This window comes from Nomascus leucogenys, chromosome 7b (assembly GCF_006542625.1).
Source record: "Nomascus leucogenys isolate Asia chromosome 7b, Asia_NLE_v1, whole genome shotgun sequence".
Classification (NCBI taxonomy): Eukaryota; Metazoa; Chordata; class Mammalia; order Primates; family Hylobatidae; genus Nomascus; species Nomascus leucogenys.
In genome coordinates, this window is record NC_044387.1 from 45,040,451 (window position 1) to 45,062,093 (window position 21,643).

Here is a 21,643-nt window from a genome sequence, read left to right on the forward strand (position 1 = left end):
ACCCAGGCTGGAATACAGTGGCGCAGTCTTGGCTCACTGCAACCTCTGTCTCCTGATTTCAAGCGATTCTCATGCCTCAGCCTCCCAAGTAGCTGAGATTACAGGCTCATGCCACCATGCCTGGCTAATTTTTGTATTTTTAGTAGAGATGGGGGTTTCACTATCTTGGCCAGGCTGGTCTCGAACTCCTGACCTCAGGTATCCATCTGCCTCGGCCTCCTAAAGTGCTGGGATTACAGGAGTGAGCCACCACGCCAGGCCTCATACATTTATATTATGTTTACATTTATTTCTATACCTATAATATCATTCCAGTCTCAAAACAATCATGTGAGGAGAGTTGGCAGAAGTCTATTCACAGATGAGGAAGGAAACTACAGCTCAGAGAGCATGACCGTTTGGCTAAGGTAGCAAGGCTGGTAAGTAACTGAGCCTGGCTTTCCACACTGCATTCTTTCCACTGCAATTCCTGCCCCCTGCGTGAACACAACCTTTTTACATGTAACAACCAGAGAAGGAGGAAACAAATACAAAATAGCAAAACCTAGGCCACGGGGTTTAGGGAGTGTGGTACAAGGAGTGCTTACAGGGGGCCAGAAAACAAGTCAAAGACTTCTATGAAGGGTGAGAATCACTGTGGACTTTTTATACTGGTTTGTTGTTTATATTCTGCCCATGAGACTGTGTCTTGGACACATCTGGCAAATTCAATAGCAAAAGGCCACAAAACTGCCCCGTACCGCTGGAGTGCTGGTGGCTAGAATTAGCCCCATGTCAACGAAGAAGGGACTTCTGTGTGCAGTGCTGCCGACCAGTTTGGGAAAGTTCTCAACTGGCTGTTTAGCAAACTCTCCTGCTCCGCCGGCAGTGTTAACACTCCCCTGCAAATACAGGCTGGCTCGTTATTTCTTCTTTTTCAACTGTTGACATCCTCACAGGGTGGAGAGCCTAACAAAATTGTGTGGGAGCAGCAAACTTTTCATATTGATTAAGCAGCCTGAACAAGGTAATTGTGAGGCCAATACTTCTGAGTTTTCTGAGTTGTTCTTTGCCAGGTCCAGACATAGTCAATCAAGTTAATTCTCACTCCCATAGCTCTCTCTTTCCTCATCCCCAGAGAGCTCTAAAATGTCTCTGCCTAACTGAGTGTGTTCTTTATGCATTCAGACATATATTGGGCACCCACTACAAGCAAAGAACTGGCAGTTTGTGTGGGGTTATCCTGATGGATCGCACATGAAGTGTGTACTTAGCGCACGGGGTGATTAAATATCAGACCCCCTTCCGTAAGGAAGGAATCTGCCTGAGCACCTCAGAGCGTGCAAGTGGATCCCATCCACGGCGAAATGTAGGTGCTCATGTTGGGAAGCCCGCCCCCCTAGTAGGAGAAGGAGCAGTAGGTTGAGAAATGGCCCTGGGTTGGGGAGATGGGCAGTGTCCTGGGGAGGTGGAGAGTGCCCAGAAATAACTGGACACATAGCAAACAATAGGGAGAATCATCTAATTCAGTCCACAATGGAGCTGGTAGAAGATTTGTGGAATATGCTGTCTTATTTTTAATTTAAAAAATATTTTCTGGGCTGGTGACAGTGGCTCATGCCTCTAATCCCAGCAGTTTGGGAGGTCGAGAAGGGTGGATCACCTGAGGTCAGGAGTTCAAGACCAGCCTGACCAACATGGAGAAACCCCGTCTCTACTAAAAATACAAAATTAGCCACGCATGGTGGCGTATGCCTATAATCCCAGCTACTGGGGAGGCTGAGGCAGGAGAATCGCTTGAACCTGGGAGGTGGAGGTTGTGGTGAGCTGTGATAGTGCCATTGCACTCCAGCCTGGACAACAAGAGCGAAACTCTGTCACAAAAAAAAAAAAAAAAAATTCTGATCTCTTTTTTTGTTTTGAGATGGAGTCTCTCTCAGCCACCCAGGCTGGAGTGCAGTGGTGCAATCTCGGCTCACTGCAACCATCATCTTCTGGGTTCAAGCGATTCTCTCGTCTCAGCCACCCGAGTAGCTGAGATTACAGGCACGGGCCATCATGCCCGGCTAATTTTTGTATTTTAGTAAACAAAGGGTTTCACCATGTTGACCAGGCTGGTCTTAAACTCCTGACCTCAGGTGATCTGCCCTCCTCAGCCTCCCAAAGTGCTAGGATTACAGGCGTGAGCCACCACGCCCAGCCAATTTTCTGATTTCAAAAGTAATACATGTTCATTGTAAAAGAATTTTTTAAATAGAGAAAAGTACAAAAAATAAAAATACCCATTACCTTCACCAGCATATCGTTGTTACCATTTTGATGTATGTGTTTTCTTGTATTTTTGTGTGTACATGTGTCATATATCTTCTTTTTCTGTATTATCTTTTTAACAAAATTTGATCAAATTGCTTTGTAATCTACTTTTCTACTTAATAGACTAGGAATTTTCCTATGCCATTATATATTATTTAAAACATGATTTTTTTTTTTCTTTTTTAGAGTCAGGGTCTTGCTCTGTTGCCCAGGCTGGAGTGCAGTGGCACAATCATAGTTCACTGCAGCCTTGCACTCCAGGGCTCAAGTGATCCTCCCACTTCAGCCTCCCAAAGTGTTAGGATTCCAGGCCTGAGCCACTATGCTCAGTTTTGTTTTTGTTTTTGTTTTTGACTTAAACCAGTTTTGATCAGCTATCTGCCACTGGCTAGCAAAGTAAAAAATGCATGATGGGGCTGGGCGCTGTGGCTCACGCCTGTAATCCCAGCACTTTGGGAGGCCGAGGCGGGTGGATCACAAGGTCAGACGATCGAGACCATTCTGGCTAACAAAAAATTAGCCGGGCATGGTGGCGGGTGCCTGTAGTCCCAGCTACTCGGGAGGCTGAGTCAGGAGAATGGTGTGAACCTGGGAGGCGGAGCTTGCAGTGAGCCAAGATCGCGCCACTGCACTCCAGCCTGGGTGACAGAGTGAGACTCCATCTCAAGCAAAAAAAAAAAGCATGATGGGCTGGGTACAGTGGTTCCCGCCTGTAATCTCAGCACTTCGGGAGGCTGAAGCAGGTGGATCACTTGAAGTCAGGAGTTCGAGACCAGCCTGGCCAACATGGTGAAACCCCATTTCCACTAAAAATACAAAATTAGCCTGGCATGGTGGCAGCCCGCCTGTAATCCCAGCTACGCAGGAGGCTGAGGCAGGAGAATCGCTTGAACCCAGGAGGCGGAGATTGCAGTGAGCAGAGATCATGCCATTGCACTCCAGCCTGGGTAAAAAGAGCGAAAATCCACCTCAGAAAAAAAAAGCATGGTGCAATAGGAGCTCAGTCCATCCCTTCCAAACATTCCAAATAGCACACCCGTGACTGCCACCAGTTCAGTTTATCATGAACCCCAAGGGCATTCAGCTTTAAGCAATCTCCAGGGAAATCCCAAGCCATGTGTGGCCTAACGGCTCCCAGGATGCCTGGACTGGCTCAAAAGCCCATCCCATCCTACCCATTGGATAAGAGAGTCAAGAAGGAAGAACAGAGTGGTTTAGAACAAATTGACTCCTGGGCTGCATTCATAGTCCTGTGGACCTACTGAAGACATGAAAGGCTCCATGTTCTTGCCCCTCTTCTACACTAAGGGACTGGTTTGGAACCAACTTAATCTTCTGTAGAAAAGCTAAGGAGATCCATGGATTGGGATGTCCCAGAGCTCGAAGACATCGTTCTAGGTTCTGGGGTTTATTTCTAGGCTAATATCTCATAGTGAGGTTTAAGAAAATTATATATCTTTTACTTTATTTATTTATTTATTTATTTATTTTTGAGACGGAGTCTCGCTCTGTTGTCCAGGCTGGAGTGCAGTGGCGCAATCTCGGCTCACTGCAAGCTCCGCCTCCCGGGTTCACGCCATTCTCCTGCCTCAGCTCTCTGAGTAGCTGGGACTACAGGCGCCTGCCACCACGCCCGGCTATTTTTTTTTTTTTGTATTTTTAGTAGAGACGGGGTTTCACCGTGGTCTCGATCTCCTGACCTCGTGATCCGCCCGCCTCAGCCTCCCAAAGTGCTGGGATTACAAGCATGAGCCACCGCGCCCGGCCGATCTTTTACTTTTTAACTAATTCCAGACTGATTTGCATGTTTTCACCCTGCCAGGAAGAAGGAAATTAAGATTGGGTGTGGTGGCTCCACCTGTAGTCTCAGCACTTTGGGAGGACTAGGTGGGAGGATCACTTGAGCTGAGGAGTTTGAGGCTAAGCACCGTTATACTCCAGCCTGGGCGACACAGCGAGAGGCTGTCTCTACAAAAAAGGGAAATTAAAACGTAACTTGACAAAGTTGCAAATCTACTTCTGCATCAGTTTCTCACAATACAATGGCTAAAAATTGGGTGGTTTTTCCCCTAACTGATTGGCATGTGTATGTTCAGCAGTAGCCAGAAATTCTATGTAGCGAAAACAGACAAAACCAAGATGGGAATATGCAGAAGAAATCTCTAGTTACCAAGACACTGCAAAATAAAGTCTACAATTGCACATCACAATCATCACCAGAACAGAGATTTCTAGAGTCCTTCTGTAACTCGCAGGAAGACTCCTTCCCTAAGCCAATTCCGCCTGGATTCTTGAAAGTCTCTGGGAAACATGGCAAATTTTATAAACAGGGTTTTCTGGACTTATATTCTCATATTCACTACATCTAAGAAAAATTTATAAAATATATATTATATATATAAATGTATATTTAAATACAGACACACACATTCTGTAGGACTTGATTCTTTGAACGCAGACCTTAGAGCTCTATGCTCTGCACTAGACAAGAGTAAATGCTATACCTCTGCAGAACTAAAACAAATAAACTTGCCCTTGTCATTGGTTCCTTTTGCAGTGAGGAGGAGAAGTCTTTCTAGTCCTGCCTTCCTCCACTGCTCAGACATGTTGCCGTTAAAGATAAAAACAGTAGGCTAGGCATAGTGGCTCATGCCTGTAATCCTAGAATTTTGGGAGGCTGAGGCAGGAGGATCAGTTGAAGCCAGGAGTTCGAGACCAGCCTCGGCAACAAAGAAAGACCCTGTCTCTATAAAAAAACACAAAACTTAGCTGGGCCTGGTGGTGCATGCCTGTAGTCCCAGATACTCAGGAGACTGAGGCAGGAGGATTGCCTGAGCCCAGGAGGTGGAGGCTGCAGTGAGCTATGATGATGCCACTGCAATCTAGTCTGGGTAACAGAGTGGGACCCTGTCTTTAAAAATAAAAATAAAAAATAAAATAAAAACATTGGCTTCAAAATTCCATGTGGTCAAATTCAGCCCAATTGGGTTCTATCTGAATATGACTTATTTTACACAGCTCTGTTTTCAATTGTGAAAGAGAAAATGACAGAAGGAAAGGACTGAGGGAAGGGAAGGGAGGGGAGGGAGGGAAGCAGGGAGAAAGCATATGATACTTCCCATTTAGGAAGTGGAATAGTGGTAGAAGAGGCCCTGATAAAGCCTCAGAATGGAACTAATGAGCTTGAAACTGCCAGCATGCACATCAGCATTTTCAGATTTCAGAGAAGACGCACCTGAGGGGAGGAGCCTCTTGTAGGGAAGGGAAAGATGTCAAGCCTTCCTTTGTCCTGTGCACAGGACAGACTCCAAATCCTTCTCTTCCCTCCCATTTGAGATCATGTGAACTTCTGTTTGATTTAAGCATCTGATTCTTTTTCTTTCATTCATCCCTTGGTGTCTGTGATGGGCAAGGCACTTGTCTGGTTGCTGAGAGCTGTGCAAAGGACAATTAGACATAGGGTCTGACCTTAAGGAGCTTGCAATAGTGCAGGGAAAGTGAGACTTGGATAGAGAGCGTCTTTGTCAGGTGGAAAGTGCTGTCTCAGACTGAGAAGGCTTCCATCTAAGAGAGCAGGGAACGTTCTATGGAGGAAAGGGTATTTGAGAGGTCCCTCAAAAGAATGGTAGGATTTCATGGGGAGATGAAAAAGGTATTCTGAGAAGTGAGCTTCCTTTTTTCTTATCTTAGCTCCCGCTGGCAGAAAAGGAGCAGAGTTCTTTCCACCTTGAGCCAGGGTTTTTCAGGCAAAGCACCTCACTGCCGGGAGGTGGAGGCTTGGAGGGTTAGAAAGAAGGAGAATTGAGAAGGATAAATACTAACATGTTCACAGCCAGGTGAATAGAGGGATGGGTGGGGAGTTGGGTGTTTTGAAATTATATTCTTTTTGATTATTTGTGCTTTTTCATTTGCGAAGAGAATGGAGTATGGAACATACTTTTGTAATGGGGAAAAAATAAACACAATTTTTAAACAGCAGCCTCCCTCCCCCCGGCAACCAAAAGAAAAAACAAACAGGAAGAAAAGAAAAGCGATTGAGGAGAACCTGCATATCTCTTTGAGACTGAATGTCTCCTCTCTGGCAGCCTCAGCGATCACAGGCCTGCAGTGCTGCTTTTGGCCCTGCTTGGAAACCCCCATGTGAGCACGAGCAATTGCAGCTCGGCCTCCAGGGACTGTATCACAGCACAATCATTGATTTTCACAATCAATGCCATCATTGACAAGTAGGCAGAGAGCTAAATGCTCTAAAATCGTCTAGGCCCCTTGGGCCAGATGTTCCCAGCTTTATCAAGAAGCAAAGTTGGCTGGGTACAGTGGCTCACGCCTATAATCCCAGCATTTTGGGAGGCCTAGGCAGGCGGATCACCTGAGGTCAGGAGTTTGAGACCAGCCCGTCTCTACTAAAAAATACAAAACTAGCCAAGCGTGGTGGCGCACACCTATAATCCCAGCTACTTGGGAGGCTGAGGCAGGAGAATGGCTTGAACCCAGGAGGCGGAGGTTGCGGTGAGCTGAGATCACTTGCAGTGAGCCGAGATCGTGCCATTGCACTCCAGCCTGGGCAACAAGAGTGAGACTCCATCTAAAAAAAATATATAAATAAAGGCCAGGCGCAGTGGCTCATGCCTGTAATCCCAGCACTTTGGGAGGCCGAGGCGGGCAGATCACGAGGTCAGGAGATTGAGACCATCCTGGCTAACACGGTAAAAATATTACTATATTATAGTAAATAGACTACTAAATATACAAAAAAAAAAAAATTAGCCGGGTGTGGTGGCGGGTGCCTGTAGTCCCAGCTACTTGGGAGGCTGAGGCAGGAGAATGGCATGAACCTGGGAGGCGGAGCTTGCAGTGAGCTGAGATCGCGCCACTGCACTCCAGCCTGGGCAACGGAGTGAGACTCCGTCTCAAAATAATAATAATAATAATAAAATAAATAAATAATAAAAAATTTTAAAAGAAGAACTTAGAGCAGGGTCTGGTGGCTCACACCTGTAATCCTAGCACTTTGAAAGGCCAAGGTGGGCGGATCACCTGAGGTCAGGAGTTCAAGACCAGCCTGGGCAACAGGGCGAAACCCCGTCTCTACTAAAAATACAAAAATTAGCTGGGTATGGTGGCGGGAGCCTATAATCCCAGATTCTCAGGAGGCTGAGGCAGAAGAATCACTTGAACCTGGGAGATGGAGGTTGCAGTGAGCAGAGATTATGCCACTGCACTCGATCCTGGGCAACAAAGCAAGGCTCTGTCTCAAAAAAAATAAATAAATAAGAAGAGAAGTTACTTTTTGTTTCCTGAAAAGCTTAACTTCCTGACAATGAAAGCCCTAAGGAGTGAGTGGACAGCTGGCAGTTGGCAGTCATCGGTGGGGAAAGGCAGAGGTACCACTGCTGACTCTACTGGGCCTCAGGCCTCGGCCCTCATGGGGAGGGACCCTCTTTCAAACTTTTGGAGGGGTAAAGGAGGGCCAGGCAGTGCTGAGACCAAGGCGATGGTGGTGGGCGGGGAGCCTGAAGTTCTGTCATCTAATTGGGCTTCTTCACCGGTGCATCACCCATAAGTGCCATATTGATTCCCTCAGCTCCCCGGGCTGCCAGATAGGGCTGGGGTGGCCAGAGCCTCCCAGCCAGTCTCCTCCTGCAGGAGCACCTTGTCAGTTTACCTCAGATATTCGCTGCTCAAATACCATCTTCTGTGTGTATCACAACATGACACGCCTACGAAGAATGCTGAGATAGGATTTCTAGATGTACTGTTACATGGTGATTTACTGGTCTGGAACTGCTGCCTCACAGGTGGTCATGTGAAAACACCACCAGCAAAACCAAGCATTTACCGAGCCACTCCGTTGTGCCAGGTCCTGGGCTGGGACATCTGACTGCCCAGCTCCACGGTGGATAACTGTGGCTTTAGCCTGCCCAGCATTCAGACCCCCTTGCTTGGTAACAGTGCCTACATCTTAGCTTCTGTTGTGGAAACTACCTTTCCCCCACTGCATGCAGGCCTGGTGGGCATGGGGATGGAGGCACCTTGCTCTCCATCCATGAGGAAGGCAGCACATGACCCAGCCTCGTCCATCTGACCTGTCTTCCTGGAAGTTGAGTGTCAAGCAGAGAGCCACAGAACTGAAAACAACTGGAGCTGCTTCATGCAGTCAAGAATCCCCTGAAGAAGGAAGGCAGTTACCTCCCTATTCTTGAGATCTCTTCAGCTGGCCTGGCTCTCATCCTTTCTAAGACCTGGCTGTTTGCTTTGCATTCAGTTATATGAGCTAATTCATATCCTTCTAATAAATGTCTTCCATCCTTCTCCAAAGTTAGCCCTAGAGTATATTTCTGTTGTTTACAATCAAAAAGCCCTAGAGGTGTACTCTCCAATTCTCTTAATAACTTCATTTTCTGTCATTATCCCTGTTTTAGTACCAGTAGCTGAGCTTCAGAGAAGTTAAAAGATGTGCCCAAGGTCACACAGCTAATGAGTGCCACAGTCAGAATCTGAACCCAAGTCTGTCTGATGTGGGGTCATGACAAGAGCATGGGTTTTTTTGGAAGAGCAAAATGACTTCAAATCCCCACTTCCCACATAAAAATGCACAATGGGAGTAGCAATGCCGAAGCCACAGAGCTGTTGAGGATGGATGGAGGTGATGCATAGGAAAGCACATGGCGTAGGGTATGTGCTTAATAAACAGAAATGCCTGTCCCTAAGAATGAAAATTATTTTATCTGCATAGTAAATTAAAGCAATTGGCACTTTTAGTCCAAAGATTACTGCTTCTGAGTTGACCCAAATACAATCTCTCTATCTCTCTCCCCCTCTATTTTTTTAAAAAGAGAAACAAGGTCTTGCTATGTTGCCCAGGCTGGCATGTAGTGGTACAATAACAGCTCACTGTACCCTTGAACTCCTGGGCTCAAGCAATCTTCTCACCTCAGCTTCCCCAGTAGCTGGAACTATAGGTGTGTGCCACCACAGCTAATTTTTAAATTTTTTGTAGAATCGGGGTCTTACCATGTTGCCCAGGCTGGTATCAAACTCCTGGGCTCAAGCAGTCCACCCACCTCAGCCTCCCTAAGTGCTGGAATTATAGGCATGAGCCATCATGCCCAGCCCCTCTCTCTCCCTCTCTTAGACACACACACACACACACACACACACACACACACACACACACACAGACATTTCTTGGTTTCCTGTCTGTAGAAGTCCTACCAGAAAATTCAGATGCCCTTAGGAAAAAGAGCACAGGGTGCGCATAATACAATCGAATTCTCCCATCCAACGTGCCTTGGGAGAAGGAATAGAGTAAGAATTTTCATTCCTGTGAAGGATGATAAAAATGAGGCACTAAGACACTAAATGTTTATCTTGAGGTTATGTAGCAAACCAAAGGTTCAGGAGAACCCAGGAACTGTATATTAGGCCATTCGATCTGAAAATACCAGAGCCTGGGAGGAAGAGAACAGCTTTTCCAAGTTGCTGGCTTTGTTCCTGCTCTTACCTTCTTCCCCTTCCCTCTTTCCCACTTCAAAAGATAAAGCTCCATCACTTAAACATCCACATTAGGCACATTTCTAAAAAAGCTTCCCCAGAGCGCTGTTCATTACATACCCTTCTTTCCACTAGGAGTTGTGACCTACTTAAAATATTCTTACAATTCTCTTAATGGGGGAAAAAGTCCCCAAAGATACGTTCCCTATGCTGGAAAAATTAAAGTCCTAAAAATAAGCAGTTAAAGAGAAAGTGTTAGGCTGAGTGCAGTGGCTCATGCCTGTAATCCCAGCAATTTGGGAGGCCAAGGCATGTAGATCACAAGGTTAGGAGATCAAGACCATCCTAGCTAACACGGTGAAACCCCGTCTCTACTAAAAATACAAAAAATTAGCAGGGCGTGGTGGCAGGAGGCTGAGGCAGGAGAATGGCATGAACCCGGGAGGCGGAGCTTGCAGTGAGCCGAGATTGCGCTACTGCACTCCATCCTGGGCGACAGAGCGAGACTCCATCTCAAAAAAAAAAAAAAAAAAAGAGAAAGTGTTGCTTGTACTAAGATTTCTGATGCTTTTTCAGAGATAAATTCAAGTTTTCCCAGGCCTGTGATTGTGAAAAGTACAACTAAAAGATGGCCTTGGCATTTATTTAGCAGTCAGTAGATATTCACAAACTACCTGCCGTAAGCAAGGACTTCACCAAAGTTAAATGACAGCAAGAGAGAAAGAAAACCCACACAGCTTGGATTTACTCAACATAATTGTGACTCTTGGGATTCTTCTGGTTTCTGGGGCTAAGAAAAAACATTCTACATTGTAATATATCATAATTTCTGAGATTTCTCTTTTCTTCTATATTCATTTCTTCCAATCTCAAAGGTTTTATTTGAGGGTTCTTTGTTATTAAAAAGGCAGTATAACAACAGCAAGAGAATTTTGCAAATTTAAGACTTAAGACTCATCTTTTTTTTTTTTTTTTGAGATGGAGTCTCGCTCTGTCACCCAGGCTGGAGTGCAGTGGTGCGATCTTGGCTCACTGCAACCTCCGCCTCGTGGGTTCAAGTGATTCTCCTCCCTCTGCCTCCCAAGTAGCTGGGATTACAGGTGACTGCCAGCACACTCGGCTAATTTTTGTATTTTTAGTGGAGACGGGGTTTCACCATGTTGGCCGGGCTGATCTTGAACTCCTGACCTCAGGTAATCCGCCTGTCATGGCCTCCGACCACACGCGACCCTAAGACTCATCTCTAATCCATCACTTCAGCACAGCTATGGCACAGGCACACAGATTATTACAATTACGAACATGATGTGCTTGCTATGTTCTATTGGCTATTGTTCCTTTTATCAAAAGTATTTTCCATGTTTCTTTCTACATGCCTCTTGATTTAGGCTTTGGTTGTGAATGCAAGATATTCCATTGTATCAATGTACCAACAAAATTTTACACTGTCCCTATAATATTATACGTTTCAGTGATTTCTACTTATTTCTATTATAACCAACACAACAGAGGGTATTTTTTATGCATCTGAAATTTTAAAAACCTTTGTTAACTAATTTTATTGGGATAAATTCCTGGGTTTGGTAATTTTATGGCTTTTCCTCTATAGTGGTAGTAATTTTATGGCTTTTCCCATATATTGTCATGTTGCATTCCTCACAAAAGTTATCAATTTATAATGCAACCCACAATAAATATGGAATTTTACTGCAACCTCAATAGCATTATGTTGTGGTTTTGAAAAATTATTAACCATTAGCAAGAAGCATAACAGTATAATGGTGTTGTAATTTGCACTTTTGATTGCTATCAACAGTGAACACATATCAATGTTTTGTTCATTGCATTGCCTCATGTAGATGAATTTCTTTTTATGAACTGTGAATTTATCCCTGGAGAGTTGTTTTTTGTCCTCCAGTCAGGTTTATTCAGGTATAATTCACATATCAAAAAGTTATTCTTTTTTGTATGTAGTTCTATGACTTTTAACAACTATAGACAGGTCACTGAATGGTTCTATGATCCTGAAAAGTCTCCTGCTGTGCCTTTGTAGTCACATTCTCCCTCCAAACAGCCCTTGGCAATCGCTCTTCTATTTTCTTTCCCTATAGTTTCAACTTTTCCAGAGTGTTATATAAATGGAATCATACAGTAGACCGTTATGCACAGAATTGTAATGCTTTAAAACTCTTTAAAATGTTTCTAGGCTGGGCACGTTGGCTCACGCCTGTAATCCCAGCACTTTGGGAGGCCGAGGCGGGCGGAACATGAGGTCAGGAGATTGAGACCATCCTGGCTAACACGGTGAAACCCCGTCTCTACTAAAAATACAAAAAATTAGCCGAGCATGGTGGCGGGTGCCTGTAGTCCCAGCTACTCAGGAGGCTGAGGCAGGAGAATGGCGTGAACCCGGGAGGCGGAGCTCGCAGTGAGCCGAGATTGCGCCACTGCACTCCAGCCTGGGCGACAGAGCGAGACTCTGTCTCAAAATAAAAATAAAAATAAAAAAGTTTCTTTTCTTTCTGCAGTATTCAAAATGCTTTATTAAAGGTTTGGCTCAACATTAAAAGAGCAGTATGTAGTGGGGGGAACAGAAATTGTAACTAATTTACCAATAACTTTCTTGCACCACAACACTCAGGAAAAAAGCCTTATAGAACCCGGCCTTCCAAAGGCCCAAGTCAGTCCTTGAGTCTCTGCCTCCCCCTTGTCCATGCTCCCATGCCCATTCTCCCTATTTGAAATGGATTATTGGTTTAACAGAGGTTAACTTTTTTTTTTTTTTGAGACGGAGTCTTGCTCTTCTTGCCTAGGCTGGCGTGCAATGGCGCAATCTCGGCTCACTGCAACTTCTACTTCCCAGGTTCAAGTGATTCTCCTGCCTTAGCCTCCTGAGTAGCTGGGATTACAGGTGCCCGCCACCATGCCTGGCTAATTTTCTGTATTTTTTTTAGTAGAGATGGGGTTTCACAATGTTGGCCAGGCTGGTCTCGAACTCATGACCTTGTGATCTACCCACCTCCGCCTCCCAAAGTGCTGGGATTACAGGCGTAAGCCACCATGCCTGGCCTAACAGAGGTTAACTTCAAATTTGTAATATATAATGCAAGTATTTCCCCCACTCTGTTCCTTTTTCATTTGATAGAATTTTTTTTTTTTTCTTGAGACAGAGTGTCATTCTGTCACCTGGGCTGGAGTACAGTGGTGTGATCTCGGCTCACTGCAACCTCTGCCTCCCGAGTTCAAGCGATTCTCCTGCCTAAGCCTCCCGAGTAGCTGGGATTACAGGCACCCGCCACCACACCCGGCTAATTTTTTTTTTTTTTTTTTTTTTTGAGATGGAGTCTCGCTCTGTCGCCCAGGCTGGAGTGCAGTGGCTCGATCTCCGCTCACTGCAAGCTCTGCCTCCCAGGTTCACACCATTCTCCTGGCTCAGCCTCCTGAGTAGCTGGTACTACAGGCGCCCGCCACCACACCCGGCTCATTTTTTGTATTTTTAGTAGAGACGAGGTTTCACCATGTTGGCCAGGTTGGTCTTGAACTCCTGACCTCGTGATCCGCCTGCCTCTGCCTCCCAAAGTGCTGGGATTACAAGCGTGAGCCACTGTGCCCGGCCGATAGAAATTTTAAATTTAAATGAACACAGTTTTCCCCCATGGATTCTTCTAACTTGAAAATTATCCATAGATCTAAAATATACTGAATTCTATTTTTTTGCTAGCTCTTGAAGAATTTGACCTTTTAATATTTCATTTTGATTCAACTCCAGTTTCTGTCGGTATTTGCTCAAGGTAACGACTTTAAAAGTTTCTTGACCGTGATTCATAATAAGAAATATATTTGGCATCACGATTCAGTGTACACAACAAAAATATACATATACAGGCTGGACATGGTGGCTCATGCCTGTAATCCCAGCACTTTGGGAGGCCAAGGCAGGTGGATCACCCAAGGTCAGGAGTTCGAGACCAGCCTGGCCAACAAGGTAACCCCATCTCTACTAAAAATACAAAAATTAGCAGGGTATGGTGGTGGGCTCCTGTGGTCCCAGCTACTTGGGAGGCTGAGAATCACTTGAACCTGGGAGGCGGGGGTTGTAGTGAGTCAAGATTGCACCACTGCACTCCAGCCTGGGCGACAAAGACTCTGTCTCAAGAAAAAAAAAAAAAAAAAAAAAAAAAAAAAATATATATATATATACACACACACACACACACACACACACACACAGTAAACAAAACTGAAACACAAATCTCAGGACACAAATCTTCCCTTCACTACACATATACACTCTGGTATTTTCTATTCTTCCTTTTTAAAATGGCCCAACTGGCCAGGCACAGTGGCTCATGCCTATAATACCAGTACTTTGGGAGGCCGAGGAGGGTGGATCACTTGAGCCCAGGAGTTGGAGGCCAGCCTGGAGAACATGGCAAAACCCTGTCTGTACAAAAAGTACAAAAATTAGCTAGGCATGGTGATGCATGCCTGTAGTTCCAGCTACTCAGGAGGATGAGGTGGGAGCATCGCTTGAGTTGGGAGTTCAAGGCTGCAGTGAGCTGAGATCACAAGACTACTGCACTCCAGCTTGGATGACAGAGGGAGACCCTGACTCAAAAAAAAAGGACCCACCCAAGATGAATATTCCATTTTTCCTCAAACAAACTCCATAGACATTAATGGTTGTATTATTGTGTATTCTGTCACATCAATGAAAAGTTCTGAAGTGATTACAGTTATCCATGGCAAATCATTGGATATGGTGGGGAATGTGGAAATATCTATTATGTCGGTTGGGAATAAGAAAGATCTGCATATGAAAAGGGTGATCAGACTGAGCGCAGTGGCTCACGCCGGTAATCCCAGCACTTTGGGAGGCCAAGGCAGGCAGATCACCTGAGGTCAGGAGTTCGAGACCAGCCTGGCCAACATGGCGAAACCCTGTCTCTACTAAAAATACAAAAATTAGCTGGGCATGGTGGCGTGCGCCTGTAATCCCAGCTACTCAGGAGGTTGAGGCAGGAGAATTGCTTGAGCCTGGGAGGCGGAGGTTGCGGTGAGCTGAGATCGCGCCATTGCACTCCAGCCTGGATGACAGAGCAAGACTCTGTCTCAAAAATTAAAAAAAGAAAAAAAAGGGTGATCAGGGAAGCTTTGGCAGAATCTTGGAATGCAGCTTTTTCGGAATTTTCTGCTAGAGAAAATAAGACTGCTGCTGATGTTTTTAAGAAGACAATGTTGGAGGCAGATAAAATTGACAGGGCAGCTTCCCAAGGAAAATCTTCGTGCTCAGTGATACGATTTTACTGCAAAACCTGAGGACACTGGGAATATCTTCCACCTGAAGAAACAAACTCCCATCATCCTTTAAGATAAACTACACTTCTTTTTCCTTCTCTTAACCTGAAAGATATATTTTGGGTTAGAGATCCTCTCCCTTCAGATTATGTTAAACTCTGACTGTCCAAATGAGTGCACTTCCATTTTCAAATTTTAAGCAATCATATTTTCAATTTATATACGGTATTTCTTAATATTATGACCAAGAGTTTTATCAGCATTAATTTTTCAGTGTAGTTTGTGGTTTAAAATAATGTAATCATCAAAATATATTGTTACACTACTATTAACCAGGCTTCAATATATCAGTGTTTATTTCATTGTGTTAAATATATACTTTTAAATAAAACGGCTGTAAACCTTTAAAAAGTAAAAAAAAAAAAAAAAAAAAAAAATAGGCTGGGTGCGGAGGCTCACACCTGTAATCCCAGCACTTTGGGAGGCTGAGGCAGGCAGATTACTTGAGGCAGGAGTTCGACACCAACCTGGCCAATATGGTAACCCCATCTCTATTAAAAATACAAAAATTAGCCGGGTGTGGTGGTGGGCACCTGTGGTCCCAGCTACTTGGGAGGCTGAGGCACAAGAATCACTTGAACCTGGGAAGCAGAGGCTGCAGTGAGCCAAGATCTCGTCACTAAACTCCAGCCTGGGTGACAGGGTGAGACCCTATCTCAAATAAATAAATTAATTAAATTAAATGGCCCACCAAGTTGATTTCATGACTCACTGATGAGTCACAATCCACAGTTTTAAAAAGTGTGAAAAGGGAATTTATTAAAGCCACACAATGTCTCCAGTAGTCCCACTGTGAGTTTAGGTAGCGCCCTAAAGATGAACTGATATACATGGGTTAAGCTGGATCAACTGGACATTTTCCCCCAGTGGCCTGAGCAGTAAATTGCCTTTTTCAGAGAATAGATATTGGTGGTCGTGGCAGGGAGGGGTAACAGAAATGAGATATGGTTTTGCTATTCCTGGATTAGCCATTTACTGGGCTGGCAGCCCTCACATGGCTGGCCTGCCCTGTCTCATGAGATGGATCAGCCCTGAGGTGACCTGTCAGGAAAGGACATTTGGGCTGGAAGTAGCAGAAGCCTCTGTGAGCCATCCTTCACGGAGAACTAGTCAGGAGCAGCTCCCGCTGAGCCAAGAGAGTGAAGCATGCCCATCGCCCAGCTCACCTAGGTGAGTACTAGGGAAACCTGTGGGAGGCCCAGGTGAAATGAAGGCATTGTCTCAAGAGGTCAGGTTGACTCCAGGAGGGAACAAAATGATGCGTGCATGGCTATGCACAGACTAGAAAAGCAAAGACTAAAGGGAAGGATGGAAGTTGTTCTGTTTTGGGTTGCTTGGAGGGAGTGGGGCACAGGAGAGGGAGGGAGTGTGTAGTCAGTGCGTGGGAACGCAGAAAGGAGCATGTGGAGACAAGCAATCTGGTAGGCCACGTGGGAGACTGTGGCCATTCTATGGTAGGGAGACCCTTCCCGGCCACTCCCTCAGTGGCCCTGGCACATTAAGCTTTGTTGTCCACATTGGGTGGGTTGTGTGTGCTTTAAACAACATCTTAATCCTCTTGCCTATTTATGAGGTGTATGATTGAGCCGTGCCCAAGGGTTTCAGAAGACATGGTACCATCATTTATACCTATCTCGCAGGAGATCTTAACCCCTTCTCTACTTAACCCAAATGAAAGTGAGGTCATTGGGAAGCTGTGCCTGGTGACGTTCCAGCACCAGGTGGGTAGATCACATTTTCTAGTGTATGTAAAATTTTAACATTTCAGACCCCGAGTTTTAAGACCTTATCTAATTTCCTTGAGCCCCTTAGTCATTGTGAACTCGCTGTGGAGTGTCTGCCTCCACCTGCCTTGGTGTTTATGAACACTCATGGTAACTTTAGAAGGCAAGGGTTAGAGGAAACTTTTTGCCGCCCACCCCCAGTCTGCAACAGTACCTGTGGGGAAGATTTTACCTGGGGCTCCAATTTTCAGGGAGAGGAAGTTTCTAGGATTTCCCATAGGCTTAGGAGGGACTTGCCATGTGGAAGGATTTTAGGCCTGAGAAAGACAACACTTTACAATTTCTAGGTGATCTTATTTGTTGCCTCTTCCTTCTCCAGAGTGACTACTGCATTCTGAACCCCTCTTTTTTTTTTTCTTTTGAGACAGAGTCTTACTCTGTCACCCAGGCTGGAGTGCCGTGTGGTGTGATCTTGGCTCACTGCAACCTCCACCTCCCTGGCTCAAGCTATTCTCATGCCTACAGGCATGCACCACCACACCTGGTTAATTTTTGTATTTTTAGTAGATACTGAGTTTCACTACGTTGGCCAGGTTGGTCTCCAGCTCCTGGCCGCAAGCGATCTGCCTACCTTGGGCTCCCAAAGTGCTGGGATTACAGGCGTGAGCCACCGCGCCCAGCCCCCTCTTCTGCTTTCTAAGTGTCCATTCTCCTTGTAGTAGGTGGGTGGTGGGGGGATATACACATGTGACTCTGGTTAGTACATAGGCAGCCATGAAGTCCACAAATGTACAGGGGGACACAGCTTTCACGCTACAGACTTGCAAAGGTATGCATCTGCTTTCTCCTTGCCCTGGAATATAGATCAGAACACTTCATTTAGTGAAGGGACCTATTCCGAGAGTGATGATCCCTCCCTCGTTTGAGACACTGCCTTCATCCTGAGCTTCTTGGAGCAGCCCAAGGCCCTGCCAGCTCTCTTTGCCTGCAGCTTGCAAGCATTTATGACAGTTGCATACCCTGCCCTCCAACAGCAGCCTGAGAGACTAAAGTATTACCAAGTTCACCTGGAAAAATGTCACCCTGATTGATTAGAACGGTGGGTGGCCACCTTAGCTCATTAGACTCACCTGGGAAGTTAAAAAAAAAAAAAATCCAGTATGCACTCCAAATTTTGCCACCACCACTCCTCCCCACAAAAAGAAAATTTAAAAAATCCGAGTGTTTGGGCCATATCCCAGACCAATTAAGTCAGAATCTCCGGGGATAGGACCCAGGTAGCAGGATTTTTAAAAATCTCCCCAGCAGCCAGGCCTGAGAGCTAATGAATAGCACCACAGGGCCCAGCGTTTCAGCCTACAGCTGGTCTCGGTTTCACCCTTTTTTGATTTCTTTACAACAATGAAAATTCTAAATAGTTGATCACAGTGCCAGACCAATAAGAAAGCATTTTAGGGAGGAGAGAGGAGGGAAGGGGTTGGCAGGCACGGAGAGGACTTGACACACAGAAAGCATTTTGCTATGGAGTCATAACCATTTGATTCTAAGACACATGCAGCCTCCAGAAGTCATGAGGCCCCTTCCTCTGCTTCCAGGAGGGAATGAACTTGGCCGTCCTTTTGTTGCACACGCCCGGGAGCTGCGCCGGCGCAGCGCGCCCTGCAGCCTGGGAGCGCAAGCGTGTGCGCCACTGGTCCTGGGCCAGCACCGCGAGCCGCGGGCGGATGCAGGGCCCCTCTGCCGCAGGGAAACCGGCGTTCCCCGCGCGAAGCAGCCGCTGCTCCTAATGAGCTCATGGGCTCACCGCGCTGAGCTCGCTAGAGCGGACCCGGCTTTGCCAGGGGCCTGATGGCTGTCCTGACACCTGGCCTGCCTCGGGGGTGCCTGGGGACGCTCTTCCTTTGACTGCGGGATGGGGCACAATGACAATGGGGTGGACGTGGCTGGAAGACAGCCCTGCTCTCCGGCAGGTTCTGGGGAGTGTGTGGTACGTGGCATCCGCGCTGGTGGGTGTCTTGCGATGATCGAGACACGGACACTGGGTGTCGTTCCCACTAGGAGAGAGGGCTGCGTTTAGAGGGAAACGAAATAGATCCGAGAAACACAAAGATGTCACAAAGGAAACGCTTCCCCATCATAAGCAATCTAAATAAGTGATTCTTAAAAGACATCCAGCGAAACACATAACCTTGTCATTTAGATTCGCTCGTCCACAGGGGGACTGGAGGGTACTCACCGACTAGGGCTTCACACACCGCATCACCGCCGGCGGTGGGCGCCTGCCTCGGCAGGGGCAGGGTGGGTTCCCGCAGGGCACAGGTGCCGCCGTGGCTGCTCGCACAACCCCTGCAGCTGCGATCCCGCCCAGTTAGCCTCGGGGGCTGCACAGCCCAGCCCGCTCGCCCAGGGCCCGGGGGTTCTCAGGCCGCGCGGCGAGGACTTAGGGCTGCCCCGGGCGCCTGCCTACGCGGGCGCTCTCCGCCGGGACTCGGCCGGGGCTGCAGGAGCGCGCGCTGCTAGCTGGGGGGGCTGCGGCTCCGCGCGAGCGCCATGGCAACGCGAGCGGGCGCCCCCAGGAGGCCGCCGAGCTGCGGCGTGGGACGCTCGGGTGAGGCTCAAGCCAAAATCAAAACCAAACCATTTCTTCTCCTCCCCATCTTTTCATTTTCTCCCCTTCTTTTCATTTTCTCCCCTTCTCCAACCCCTTCCTCGACACACGTTACTAGCACCTCGAAGGTTGGAAATTCCAGCACTCCCCTGAGGCCACTTCCCCAGCGAATCCTGCTAACCACACAGCCAGTGTTCGCTGTGTTCACCACCGAGCACACACCGCCTTGCAGTGGCTTTGGCACCCAGGTCTCCGGGAGCCAGTGAAGGAACCAAGTGTTGGATACTGAGCAAGTCGCGTAACATCTGAGTAGTCGTGAAATTTCAACGGTATAAAGGACACAACGTTGTCTTATAGATTGAAAAATGCTATAAAATGAAGTTCTTACTATTGCTATGATGATGACCCTGGAGATCAGCGCAGAGCCCTGGGGGAGGGCTACAGTTGCAAGCGCTCCAAGGATCAGATCGCGCACCCCTCCCCACCAGAGAAAACATCTTGATGCCGGAGCCTGGGCAGCCTCTTCCACACTTCCAGCCAGCCCCGGCATTGCCACAGCCCATGGAGCTGGACAGAAATCCACCAGGCACTAAAATAAGTTAGATGGAAGACGGGATGGATTTGACCAAATTCCTATCAGCATCTGCTCATTATAATTGCAACATTATAATCAGAGCAGAAAGAAGCCCAGAGAGTATTTTGTCTTCAAGGATCACTGGCCTCAGTATTATCTCCATCTGAAGCTGTGTTGTCCAAAGCAGATTGACTCCAGCCGGCGAGCTCAGAAGAGGGCCGACTCTGGGCTGGCGACTCCTTGAGAAGGGCTCTCTCTGGTCCCAGGTGGTATTTCCTTAACCATATCATCATCTGCTTCATTCGTGTTCCCTTCATGTCCGTCATGTGAGGAGGGGAACTGACAGGGCCAGGGTGCCGGCTCAGAGGCAATCCCTGCTCATCCTCTGGAGCCCCACTTCATCACCCAGCCACTCTGTCCACTAATGTCTCCCTGCCTACAAACCTGCAGGTGTTCTGCCCCAGTACTAGAGTAAGGGAACACATTTTTACTGAGCTCTGACAATGTGCCTGGGCTTTTCAGGAGCTATTTCATTTAATTTTTAATGTAAAACATTGTTTTACCTATTAAGAACCTAAAAGCACAAAGAGTAAGTAACTTGCTTGTGGAAGCTTATACAGCGAGATAAGTGGTAAAGCTGCAATTCCCAGTTTTGTTTGATGCCACAGCTGAAGGTGCAAGGCCATCTGGGCATGGCCTGAGTGGATATTAGGGAAAAATGTCCTAAAGGGTCCAGAATCTCTAATAATTTCTCCTACCTCTCATTTTATTTTATTTTTGACGCTGGAGATTTTTTTTTTTTTTTTTTGAGTCCGAGTCTTGCTCTATTGCCCAGGCTGGAGTGCAGTGGTGCAATCTCAGCTCACTGCAACCTCTGCCTCCCAAGTTCAAGCGATTCTCCTGCCTCAGCCTCCTGCATAGCCGGGACTACAGGCATGCACCACCACACCCAGCTAATTTTTGTGGAGATGGGGTTTTGCCACATGACCCAGGCTGGTCTCAAACTCCTGAGCTCAAGCGATCTGCCCTCATCAGCCTCCCAAAGTGCTGGGATAACAGGCATGAGCCACTGCACTCGGCCAAAATGTTTATTTTAAAAAAACTGAAAAATATAGAAACATAAAGGAAGAAAAGCATCCATAATCTCATCACCTAGAGAAAGCCATGAGTAATATTCAAATTTCTTTCCAGTCTTTTTTCTAGCTTTCTAGCTTTAAACTAAGTTGAGATAAAACCATACACACACACACACACACACACACAAGTCATCCTTTTTTTTTTTTTTTTTTTTTTTCTCTTTCACTAGTCATCCACCTCCACCACCCCCCCCCCCCCCCCCCCCCCAGCACACACGCCCCACACGCCGCTCATTTTTTTTTTTTTTCACTTTACCAATTCGATTCTGACTTATCCGCTGGCTCCAATGCTGGACACTACCCCCCCTGCATCTCTTTGTTAAAAATAACTTTGCGGGAAATTCCTCTTCCTTTGAGGATTTTTAAAAAACATTAGTTTAAATGTCATACAATATTTTAATCATATGAGTATCTCATAATTTCCCTTTTATTGAATATTTCCAACTTTTATTGATTG

At 46.5% G+C, this 21,643-nt stretch overlaps 1 protein-coding gene across 3 annotated transcripts in view; it reads right to left on the minus strand.

Moving 5' to 3' along the window:
* Positions 1-20,840, minus strand: part of MICAL3 (microtubule associated monooxygenase, calponin and LIM domain containing 3) — a 238,895-nt gene extending 218,055 nt beyond the window's left edge. For 2 of the 3 annotated variants that reach the window (XM_003278329.3, XM_030815781.1), the window contains exon 1: positions 19,105-20,840. The gene's annotated coding sequence lies outside the window, so the exon portion shown is untranslated. Of the gene's footprint in view, positions 1-5,527; positions 6,479-19,104 lie in introns of those variants that run through there. The other variant, XM_030815782.1, reaches the window with a different exon arrangement.
* Positions 20,841-21,643: the final 803 nt, after the last annotated feature.